This window comes from Rhamphochromis sp. 'chilingali', assembly GCF_963969265.1.
Source record: "Rhamphochromis sp. 'chilingali' genome assembly, chromosome: 22".
Taxonomy (NCBI): domain Eukaryota; kingdom Metazoa; phylum Chordata; class Actinopteri; order Cichliformes; family Cichlidae; genus Rhamphochromis; species Rhamphochromis sp. 'chilingali'.
The window spans coordinates 13,311,402-13,323,939 of record NC_137950.1 but is presented as its reverse complement, the minus strand read 5'-3'; the positions used below and the strand labels follow the sequence as shown (position 1 = coordinate 13,323,939).

General features: G+C 41.6%; 2 long non-coding RNA genes across 4 annotated transcripts; both read right to left on the bottom strand.

Annotated features, from left to right (window-relative positions):
• On the bottom strand, positions 1–2,325 carry LOC308390477. Of its 2 annotated transcripts, none has more exons than XR_013970449.1 (3): positions 1,931–2,325; positions 1,704–1,795; positions 1–536 (listed from the first exon to the last, which is right to left on the bottom strand). It is a non-coding gene; the product is annotated as an uncharacterized lncRNA (long non-coding RNA). The 2 variants fall into 2 exon arrangements; XR_013970450.1 differs by having other exon boundaries at positions 1,950–2,325.
• A 5,776-nt stretch (positions 2,326–8,101) lies between these two features.
• Positions 8,102–11,667, bottom strand: LOC308390638. Of its 2 annotated transcripts, none has more exons than XR_013970468.1 (3): positions 10,002–11,667; positions 9,773–9,864; positions 8,102–8,605 (listed from the first exon to the last, which is right to left on the bottom strand). It is a non-coding gene; the product is annotated as an uncharacterized lncRNA (long non-coding RNA). The 2 variants fall into 2 exon arrangements; XR_013970469.1 differs by having other exon boundaries at positions 10,021–11,663.
• Positions 11,668–12,538: the final 871 nt, after the last annotated feature.

Genomic DNA, 12,538 nt, shown 5'->3' with positions numbered 1-12,538 from the left:
CAATACACATGGTTAAACTATTTATGAGACTTTAGAGAGGGAATGGAGAACGTGGCTCGAGCTAGGAGTGTCAGCAGACAGCAGGAACCAGAGGAAAAGCTATCGAGAGACTGAACACCTGGCTCCTGATGGGAACAATCCAACGGGAATTCTGCAACAGAGGGAGAAGAAGTTGCTGGACGGGTAAGGGAGTTTGAGGGTAGGATGAGTACGTTGGCAGAGGAGACCTAAACACAGGGAAAACAAGGTTAAACACAGGGAAGGAGCACGCCAGAACTGGAGCAGAGGGGAAGCCTAGTTACCACTGGAGATGGCAGAACAAACTGGCGAGGAGTAGCAGGCAGCGCTGGTTTAAGAAGCCCTCCTGCTGATTGTTTGCAGATGAGGCCCAGGTGAGATGCTGGAAACTCCACCTCTGAAGTGTGGACACAGTATCCCCATTCCAAGTGGAAAAGCCCCTCAGACACTTCCATGGTGCATGACAAGAAGGATGAGAAAGCATTCATGGTCCATCCATCCCTCCGTCAGCGTAATGCCTAAAAGTTTATTCAGATGTAAATGTATTACATTTTTAAATAAAGATCATCAGTGTTTTTAATGACGCTGCAGTTCATTCATGTGTCTCTATTGGACAGTGTTGTAGAAGTTACAGAAGACAGGAATCAGTTCCAGCTTGGCCTGACATTTGATCACTAGTGATGTGTGATACCACTGATTTCCTTTCCGATCCCATACCAAGTAAAATTCAGGGTGGTATCGACGATACTGCTCCGATACTTTGTACAAAAACTTTACTCTTTTATTGTATCTCAAATTATAGCGTCATAATCATTACAGGACATCAGATTACTTGTTCTTATCACTTAATAATGCAGAATTCATCATATAGAAATCAAAAACCTGAAGTTGTGCACTATGTGAACACCTTGCCTGCCTGCAGCACTAAAGGACTCCCTGAGAGACGTCTGTCTCACCCTAGCAGCACCCGTCCTTCTCCTCCTCTTCAGTTTGCCTCAACATAAGCTCGTCATATTCTGTGATATGATTTACTTTGAGGTGTTTGACAAGGTTAGTGGTGTTGCCACAACACCTCACTTTCTTGCCACATGTATCGCAAACCACGTCTGGGCTGTTTGTGGATGTAAAATACGTGCGCACATGACTCCAGTTACGCTCAGCCATTGTTGTGAGTGCGCACGCCACAGGCTGCCACACATTTATACAGCCGTATTTCACACATGACTATAAAAGGCGGAAGAGGGAGTAGTTCTTTCCAATGTAGACAATCTGAATGATAGTTTCTTTCCACTGTGTTCCTGTTAATGAAAAACTACAATTTACCCCAAAATGATTCAAATATCGATATTTTAATGTGGAAACCTTCTGTTTCCACATCTGGACTTTCTGTTGCTGCCCACGCGGGTGAAACTTTCTTTGAAGTGGCTCATTGAAGTTGTAATTGATAATCAATTCCCACACAATGAGAGAATCCAATCAATTTGTTTATCAGGGGAAAGGTGTGATTTCTTAGGACACTGGAGCCTAACATTAACTGGTTTAAAATTAGCTTATTTCCATAAGAAGAAAAACATACTGAGAAAGAGATCACCAAAATATACATGTACAAATGTGAAATAGTCATATGTAGTGTGAAAGAGCTATTTGACATCTTTAAATTCAAAGTAATGTATAAATCCACTTACATAAAACATGAAAAGGCGGCGCAGCGATGCCCATCTCAGCCAGTGTATGATGGTGGGGCAAGATGGCAGCTTCCACAACATGACGCCAGCTCCTATGTATTTTTAGTAGATAAATGATACGTTTATGTATCAATTTGTTGGAAGATGTAATTACACCTTAATTATGTAATTAGAAGCAAAAATGATTTTTTTAAAATCAAATCACCTCAAAAAATTACTGTACTTACTTTCTAAATCATTCTTTACCTCTGAAAGGGGTGGCTGTGGCTCAGGAGGTGGAGCAGGTCATCTACTAATCAGATGGTTTTTGGATCGATCCCTGGCTGCTCCAGACTGCATGCTAACTGTCCTTGGGCAAGACATTAACCCCAAGTCACTCTCTGATGCATTCATCAGAGTATGAATGTGTGTGAATGTTAGGTAGAAAGCACAGAAAAAGGGCTTCTATGAACAGGTGTGAATGAGGCAACCTGTATAGAGCGCTTTGAATGTTCAGGTAGAGTAGAAAAGCACTGTAAAAATTTCTCTGTGTTGATTTCTTTTGGACCTCAAACATTACTCACCTTGTTGCAGGTTTCTTTATTAATGCTGAAAACCCAGAATGGAAACTGACCTTACTGCTTCCTTCCTTTCCAAACTACTGCGGCTCCTCCAACCAACGGCCGCGGCAGGCTAAACATGAGGACACAGATGACGTGTAACAGTAAACACATGAGATACACCTCTCTACTATTTGCTACTTTTATTCCACATACAACTGTCCACTGTACAAATCGGCACACGGCCTCAAACCATTAAACAAATGCACAGACTGCACAAATAACTGCACCATTTACTATGCCAAATTTCAACATTGGCCTATTGCATAACTTAGTGCAGAAGTATACATAAACCAAAAGATGCATCAAAATGATTCAAGCTGCGCTCAAGCTGCAGTCAACAGAAGGTTTCGCCTCATGCTCACCCTACCTTTCTGCTCATTAACATCAGGTGCCGTGAACAGGTGAGTGCAACCACATTTATCACACCCATTAAATCCTTTTATCTCATTGTGTTTGAATAATTGTAATTCCTTCTACTGGGATCTCAGCCAGAAGTCCATCTTTCACCTCCAGCTCATTTAAATCTCAGCTGCCAGACTTATAACAAATTCAAAGAAATAAATCATCATTCTCCTCCTCACAACCTTTTGGGTATACGATACATGGGTACAAGCCTTGTTACAGATTTGGTCACTTTTTATGAACCAAGTCACTGCCTGCATTCTGCACATCAGACACTCTTAGCTGTCCGTGCAGCCTGGCTCAATGCAAAAAGAAAACAAACCGTTTCGTGTTTTAACTCTTTGAACTTTTCTTTTGAGTTTTTAACTAAGATTTTATTGTGTTCTTTAACACACTTTGTAACTGTTTTGAAAGTGCTAGGCAAATTAACTGTTAACTATTACTGTTATTATTGTTATTGACAGTCTGGAGCTTTGGCAGTATGGAAGGTGGATGCGAGAGGGAGACTTCATGGAAACCACCTTTTTCTTTCCCATCACCATATTCCTGAATGTTTCCAAATGCATAGGTTAAAAAAAACAAAACTCGTTGCTTTTTTAAAAATTCTGCAACACTCAGAAATCCTAGCAGCTGGCACCACCAATGGACGCATAGCAATGTGGAGGATGGTGGTGCAGTCGGGTAGCAGTAGACACTAAGCCCCAGTGGAAACTGCAGACACCAACAGAAATTGGAGGAAATGTCACTCAGCTACAGGTAATGTCTTGACCAGCATTAGTACATTACTTTCGTTTGGTTTAATTACACTTTTATTTTAACTGGAGATTGACAGTAACAACACTGTTTTTCTTTGAGCCAAAATTTCATTGAAGGAAATTTCAATGCAGCTTTGATGCTGGATGGAGACAGCAACGCATTTTAAAACCCTGACTTGGACTGTGGGAATCAAGTCTTTACAATACGCACACACACACACACACACACACACACACACACACACACACACACACACACACACACACACACACACACACACACCAGCCTGACCAATAAGAGCCAAGAGTTGCAGTGATAGGCAGGCTGAACCAGCAAATAGCCAGAAACAACTGGTCAGTGCAGCACCGCCTCAGGTACCACATACAGATTTTAACTGGCTTCTGACTTTGTGTGGTGTGGAGTATGCTAGATTTTATATAAATATGGATGAGATTAGCTGGGGATGAACAAAATCTCCTTCAGCAACTATTAAATAGCCAGAAGGGGCCAGACAGTCAATATATTAATTCAGCGTTCCTACAGAACAGACCGTAAAGCATTCCCAAAAAGTCAAAACAATTATTTTAGCAGCTGATTTCTGTACTTAAAAAAACCCCAAACAAACATTTATTATAGCTCTATTATGTAGGTAATGTAGGAGACGTGGACACAAATACACAGAGGGTTAACGAGGGAAGTGGGAGCACACGGGGAACACAGGCGACACTGATAATCATAACGAGACACGGCAGGAGTAACACAACACTGACGGGAGACTATCAAAGTAAAACAGGAAGCACACAGAGACGCAGACCAGATTGGAAGAGAACACAGACATAGCGGGCTGGGAAAACATGGAATAAAACACAAGGAGGAGAAACGAGGCATGGGGGCTGGCAGATACACAGAGGGGGCACACAGGGGGTAAAGTCACGAGGGGAAATCAAATAAGCAACATCTTAACAGAACAACCGAGGGACCCTAAAGCTGACATCAAACAACAACAATACAAGACACACAAAAAACCAGGTAGAAGTCCCAGGACCATGACATGCAGGTGGTTACATATGGTTAAAATGATTCAAATGCACTAAGTATGCATGTTTTTCATATCAATATAGTCCATAACTTGATTACTGTCTGTAGCCCACATGATTAAACACTTTAGTTACATAAAACATGTGAGTTTAGATTTTATCTACTGTATAGCCTGTATAGTAAATTAATATGTAGCCCAATAAGTATAAAATCCAGAAAGCTACACAACATGGGGCGGTTCATTTACAAACACAGTTCTAACTTGAGTTTCACACAGTTTTTATTAGAAAACAATCAAATTGTTAAATGCTTCAAGTACACAAAATGTCAGAAATCTGCACCGTCATGAACAGAAATTTAAACCTAATTTTTCGTGATTTGTTGATTAACCCTCCGAGGTCTAAATCCCACGTTGTGCACATCAACATCACAGATTTGTACAAATAAAATTTATAACAAAGACATGTTAAATATTAAGCACTGGAAACAGCTTGTTGTTTTGTTGCCATAGCGTTTTGTTTTGTCTCCATTTAAAAGATATCAAAATCTGAGCAAACAACTTGATGTCAAAAGAATCTCTGCACATTCCGCAGTCTTTGCTGCTAAAGTGACATCACAGCATTTAAGCATGTTTGAATGAAAACATCAGCATATGAACACAAAACTGAAGAGACACTGCAACCGAATGAAAGCAGACCACTATTTAGTGACATTTGGACGTTTCCCTGAGGATTAACTGCTGTGTAATCTACCAAGAACTAAAGTAAGCTCAAATTTCAGTTTATAAACTCAAGATCATTTACTTAAATATATAAAGCCTGATTTCCCTGCTTGCCAGGACAGTATTTATGTACTTTACATTGTGCAAGACTAGACTATATTTTCCATCATAGAGAGGATGATGTGGATCTATTATTCAGGAAAACAAATGAAGACTTAACTATTTGTCAGCTGATGTAATATTTGACAAATGATACATAAATTAGAAAATGTTCTTAATCATATCTTAGAGTGACAGAAGCTCTTTTTAACACGATTATTTCTCAGATTATTTTGTTCATTTAGGAAAATAGAGAAGACGTAAGTTTTGTTCTCAAACAAACTATTAGAATTTCTGAGAAACTGAGCCTACGTGCACATGTACACGGCTATTTTTGAAAGCGCAGCTTTGTCTCTGCATTTGGGCCTTTCGTCCACACCTAAACAGCAGATTGAGTCACTGAAAGGTGAGATTTTTAAAAAGGACGTTTTTGTGTTCAGGTGTGGACGAGGAAAACGGACATTTACTCAGGCAATGTCAAAAGTGTGCGCCGCTGTTGAAGTCACGCTGTGGCCACGTTATTGTTTACGTGAGATCAATTTCTACAATGGCAGATGTAGACAACATACTGTGTCTGTTAATCTTAGTATCTGCAGTTTTTACACGCTTACATCAGACGTGGATTCTACATTCAACACAGACGCTCTCCCAACCCAAATCCTGACGTCGGTTTGGAAGAAATGTAATTTTAAAAAATGACATTTATGTATGCTGTATGCATTTAGTCCATTCCAAAGTTGTGAGTCTGTCTTTAGTTATTAACATTTGAAACGATGAAGGCACGTGAAAGTAACACAAAATTAGCTGCTTTTCCAGAAAAAGACAAAAACTTCTCAGAAGTACGTAAGGTTTTATGAGGTTTTCCCACCCAGGCTTCTAGACTTCTGATTGGCCAACATTTCTACACGGTTAAGATTTGGCGTGTTCTTGACAGCGTTTCACTTTGTTTTTAGTGTTTAGATGTGGAAGGAGATATTTTTTCAAAACTGCACATGTGGACTGGATTATTATTTTTTTTTAAATGAAAAAGGAAAAACGTCCGTTTTCAAACATAGCCGTGTACGTTTGGACACAGCCTAAAGTCATCACAAAAAAAGCAAATTCTCTGAACATTCTGGGTTGAGGTTTAGTGATCATTGTTGTTTTGTGTTCCTTGTAGTCAAAATGAGTGCAAGTGGAGACGGACCACAAAATAACCAAAACGGTAAGCACATGTACTCAGTCTTGAAATTGATGAAAAACAGATTTTCAGCAGATAGTTATGGATGTTAATTAAAAGATTTAATGATCTTGCAGGCCAACAGGTTAACCCACAAATGTTGGCAAATGGAGATCAGGAACCTGCTAATGGCTTCCTGAACGATCTGTATCTCGCTCTCTGTGATTATTGTTGCTATCTACATGAGCTAATAGCTTCAGTACTGGCACAATATGACAATTACCTTTACGGGGACGAAGACGATGACGACGACGACGATGACGACGACGACGATGACGACGACGACGATGACGACGACGACGACAACGACAACGACGATGACGACGATGACGACAACGACAACGACAACGACGATGACGACAACGATGACGCCAATGACGGCGGCGACGGCGACGGCAACGATGACGATGACGATGACGACGACGACGATGTTCAAAATATTCATGTGAGGGACAATAATGCCAATGGTGACAACGATGAACAGCACGGGGATGATGTGGTTGTGATCATTTTCAATGTTGGTGGCATTGAAAATGAGGAGGCATTTGAAGGCCGCATGGATGTTCGCCAGTACATCCCAGAAGAGGACCCTCAGCCAGGTGTTTCCAGGAAGAGGTCTAGAGAGAGGGATGAAGAAGATTTAGGAGCAAACAAAAGAATGAGATGGAGCGATGATGACTCTGAAGTATTTGAAGATGCGCACGAAGAGCTTGAACACGAAACTGGAGGCTCGAGGAAGCGTTCCCGAGAGGATTTTGAGCAAGAAGAGGAATACTTGCCTGTGTGCAAACTTCAGAGGTGTTCAATTGAGTCGACCAGCAGCAATGAAGACTAAGACTACTTCGACGGGTTTTTTCAGTATCCTTTCAGTAATCTGATGGCCTACTCAGGTGATCCTGAATCCTCTATGCTGCAATAAGCTGGGCATACACTGTGCTGCGATTTTTCAGTCGCGTTATTCGGCTCCTGATCAAACTGTAGGATTGACTCGCAGGGGTGAGAAGTTTGATCAAGGCCAAACTCGGGACGATCCCCAAAACGATCGCACGACTGAAAAATCGGCTCAAAATGGGCCAAAAATCGCACAGTGTATGCCCAGCATTAGGCTGCCGGGGGATTCCCATGATGCACTGGGTGTTTCTTCTTCACCCACTATGTTTAATAGACCTCTCTGCACTGAATGGTACTTGTTATTAACCTCTGTCTCTGTTCCATGTCTTTATACTATTTTCCTTGCCCCTCCCCAACCGGTCGCAGCAGATGGCCGCCCCTCCCTGAGCCTGGTTCTGCTGGAGGTTTCTTCCTGTTAAAAGGGAGTTTTTCCTTCCCACTGTCGCCAAAGTGCTTGCTCATAGGGGGTCATATGATTGTTGGGGTTTTCTTTGTAAGTATATCTTACAATATAAAGCGCCTTCAGGTGACTGTTGCTGTCATTTGGCGCTCTTTAAATAAAATTGAATTGAAAATTAAATAGATGTCACTGTGATGATTTCTTCCCTGCATAGAAAGCTTAGACCCAAATGCAGATTCAATGCACATGGTTAAACTATTTATAAGACTTTAGAGAGGGAATGGAGAACGTGGCTCGAGCTAGGAGTGTCAGCAGACAGCAGGAACCAGAGGAAAAGCTATCGAGAGACTGAACACCTGGCTCCTGATGGGAACAATCCAACGGGAATTCTGCAACAGAGGGAGAAGAAGTTGCTGGACGGGTAAGGGAGTTTGAGGGTAGGATGAGTACGTTGGCAGAGGAGACCTAAACACAGGGAAAACAAGGTTAAACACAGGGAAGGAGCACGCCAGAACTGGAGCAGAGGGGAAGCCTAGTTACCACTGGAGATGGCAGAACAAACTGGCGAGGAGTAGCAGGCAGCGCTGGTTTAAGAAGCCCTCCTGCTGATTGTTTGCAGATGAGGCCCAGGTGAGATGCTGGAAACTCCACCTCTGAAGTGTGGACACAGTATCCCCATTCCAAGTGGAAAAGCCCCTCAGACACTTCCATGGTGCATGACAAGAAGGATGAGAAAGCATTCATGGTCCATCCATCCCTCCGTCAGCGTAATGCCTAAAAGTTTATTCAGATGTAAATGTATTACATTTTTAAATAAAGATCATCAGTGTTTTTAATGACGCTGCATTTCATTCATGTGTCTCTATTGGACAGTGTTGTAGAAGTTACAGAAGACAGGAATCAGTTCCAGCTTGGCCTGACATTTGATCACTAGTGATGTGTGATACCACTGATTTCCTTTCCGATCCCATACCACGTAAAATTCAGGGTGGTATCGACGATACTGCTCCGATACTTTGTACAAAAACGTTACTCTTTTATTGTATCTCAAATTATAGCGTCATAATCATTACAGGACATCAGATTACTTGTTCTTATCACTTAATAATGCAGAATTCATCATATAGAAATCAAAAACCTGAAGTTGTGCACTATGTGAACACCTTGCCTGCCTGCAGCACTAAAGGACTCCCTGAGAGACGTCTGTCTCACCCTAGCAGCACCCGTCCTTCTCCTCCTCTTCAGTTTGCCTCAACATAAGCTCGTCATATTCTGTGATATGATTTACTTTGAGGTGTTTGACAAGGTTAGTGGTGTTGCCACAACACCTCACTTTCTTGCCACATGTATCGCAAACCACGTCTGGGCTGTTTGTGGATGTAAAATACGTGCGCACATGACTCCAGTTACGCTCAGCCATTGTTGTGAGTGCGCACGCCACAGGCTGCCACACATTTATACAGCCGTATTTCACACATGACTATAAAAGGCGGAAGAGGGAGTAGTTCTTTCCAATGTAGACAATCTGAATGATAGTTTCTTTCCACTGTGTTCCTGTTAATGAAAAACTACAATTTACCCCAAAATGATTCAAATATCGATATTTTAATGTGGAAACCTTCTGTTTCCACATCTGGACTTTCTGTTGCTGCCCACGCGGGTGAAACTTTCTTTGAAGTGGCTCATTGAAGTTGTAATTGATAATCAATTCCCACACAATGAGAGAATCCAATCAATTTGTTTATCAGGGGAAAGGTGTGATTTTTTAGGACACTGGAGCCTAACATTAACTGGTTTAAAATTAGCTTATTTCCATAAGAAGAAAAACATACTGAGAAAGAGATCACCAAAATATACATGTACAAATGTGAAATAGTCATATGTAGTGTGAAAGAGCTATTTGACATCTTTAAATTCAAAGTAATGTATAAATCCACTTACATAAAACATGAAAAGGCGGCGCAGCGATGCCCATCTCAGCCAGTGTATGATGGTGGGGCAAGATGGCAGCTTCCACAACATGACGCCAGCTCCTATGTATTTTTAGTAGATAAATGATACGTTTATGTATCAATTTGTTGGAAGATGTAATTACACCTTAATTATGTAATTAGAAGCAAAAATGATTTTTTTTTTTAATCAAATCACCTCAAAAAATTACTGTACTTACTTTCTAAATCATTCTTTACCTCTGAAAGGGGTGGCTGTGGCTCAGGAGGTGGAGCAGGTCATCTACTAATCAGATGGTTTTTGGGTCGATCCCTGGCTGCTCCAGACTGCATGCTAACTGTCCTTGGGCAAGACATTAACCCCAAGTCACTCTCTGATGCATTCATCAGAGTATGAATGTGTGTGAATGTTAGGTAGAAAGCACAGAAAAAGGGCTTCTATGAACAGGTGTGAATGAGGCAACCTGTATAGAGCGCTTTGAATGTTCAGGTAGAGTAGAAAAGCACTGTAAAAATTTCTCTGTGTTGATTTCTTTTGGACCTCAAACATTACTCACCTTGTTGCAGGTTTCTTTATTAATGCTGAAAACCCAGAATGGAAACTGACCTTACTGCTTCCTTCCTTTCCAAACTACTGCGGCTCCTCCAACCAACGGCCGCGGCAGGCTAAACATGAGGACACAGATGACGTGCAACAGTAAATGGCCTGTATTTGTATAGCGCTTTTCTAGTCCCTAAGGACCCCAAAGCGCTTTACACAACCTGTCATCCACCCATTCACACACACATTCACACACTGGTGATGGCAAGCTACAATGTAGCCACAGCCACCCTGGGGCGCACTGACAGAGGCGAGGCTGCCGGACACTGGCACCACCGGGCCCTCTGACCACCACCAGGCGGCAACGGGTGAAGTGTCTTGCCCAAGGACACAACGACCGAGACTGTCCAAGCCGGGGCTCGAACCGGCAACCTTCCGATTACAAGGCGAACTCCCAACTCTTGAGCCACGATCGCCCCATGAGATACACCTCTGTACTATTTGCTACTTTTATTCCACATACAACTGTCCACTGTACAAATCGGCACACGGCCTCAAACCATTAAACAAATGCACAGACTGCACAAATAACTGCACCATTTACTATGCCAAATTTCAACATTGGCCTATTGCATAACTTAGTGCAGAAGTATACATAAACCAAAAGATGCATCAAAATGATTCAAGCTGCGCTCAAGCTGCAGTCAACAGAAGGTTTCGCCTCATGCTCACCCTACCTTTCTGCTCATTAACATCAGGTGCCGTGAACAGGTGAGTGCAACCACATTTATCACACCCATTAAATCCTTTTATCTCATTGTGTTTGAATAATTGTAATTCCTTCTACTGGGATCTCAGCCAGAAGTCCATCTTTCACCTCCAGCTCATTTAAATCTCAGCTGCCAGACTTATAACAAATTCAAAGAAATAAATCATCATTCTCCTCCTCACAACCTTTTGGGTATACGATACATGGGTACAAGCCTTGTTACAGATTTGGTCACTTTTTATGAACCAAGTCACTGCCTGCATTCTGCACATCAGACACTCTTAGCTGTCCGTGCAGCCTGGCTCAATGCAAAAAGAAAACAAACCGTTTCGTGTTTTAACTCTTTGAACTTTTCTTTTGAGTTTTTAACTAAGATTTTATTGTGTTCTTTAACACACTTTGTAACTGTTTTGAAAGTGCTAGGCAAATTAACTGTTAACTATTACTGTTATTATTGTTATTGACAGTCTGGAGCTTTGGCAGTATGGAAGGTGGATGCGAGAGGGAGACTTCATGGAAACCACCTTTTTCTTTCCCATCACCATATTCCTGAATGTTTCCAAATGCATAGGTTAAAAATAAAAAACTCGTTGCTTTTTTAAAAATTCTGCAACACTCAGAAATCCTAGCAGCTGGCACCACCAATGGACGCATAGCAATGTGGAGGATGGTGGTGCAGTCGGGTAGCAGTAGACACTAAGCCCCAGTGGAAACTGCAGACACCAACAGAAATTGGAGGAAATGTCACTCAGCTACAGGTAATGTCTTGACCAGCATTAGTACATTACTTTCGTTTGGTTTAATTACACTTTTATTTTAACTGGAGATTGACAGTAACAACACTGTTTTTCTTTGAGCCAAAATTTCATTGAAGGAAATTTCAATGCAGCTTTGATGCTGGATGGAGACAGCAACGCATTTTAAAACCCTGACTTGGACTGTGGGAATCAAGTCTTTACAATACGCACACACACACACACACACACACACACACACACACACACACACACACACACACACACACACACACACACACACACACACACACACACACACACACCAGCCTGACCAATAAGAGCCAAGAGTTGCAGTGATAGGCAGGCTGAACCAGCAAATAGCCAGAAACAACTGGTCAGTGCAGCACCGCCTCAGGTACCACATACAGATTTTAACTGGCTTCTGACTTTGTGTGGTGTGGAGTATGCTAGATTTTATATAAATATGGATGAGATTAGCTGGGGATGAACAAAATCTCCTTCAGCAACTATTAAATAGCCAGAAGGGGCCAGACAGTCAATATATTAATTCAGCGTTCCTACAGAACAGACCGTAAAGCATTCCCAAAAAGTCAAAACAATTATTTTAGCAGCTGATTTCTGTACTTAAAAAAACCCCAAACAAACATTTATTATAGCTCTATTATGTAGGTAATGTAGGAGACGTGGACA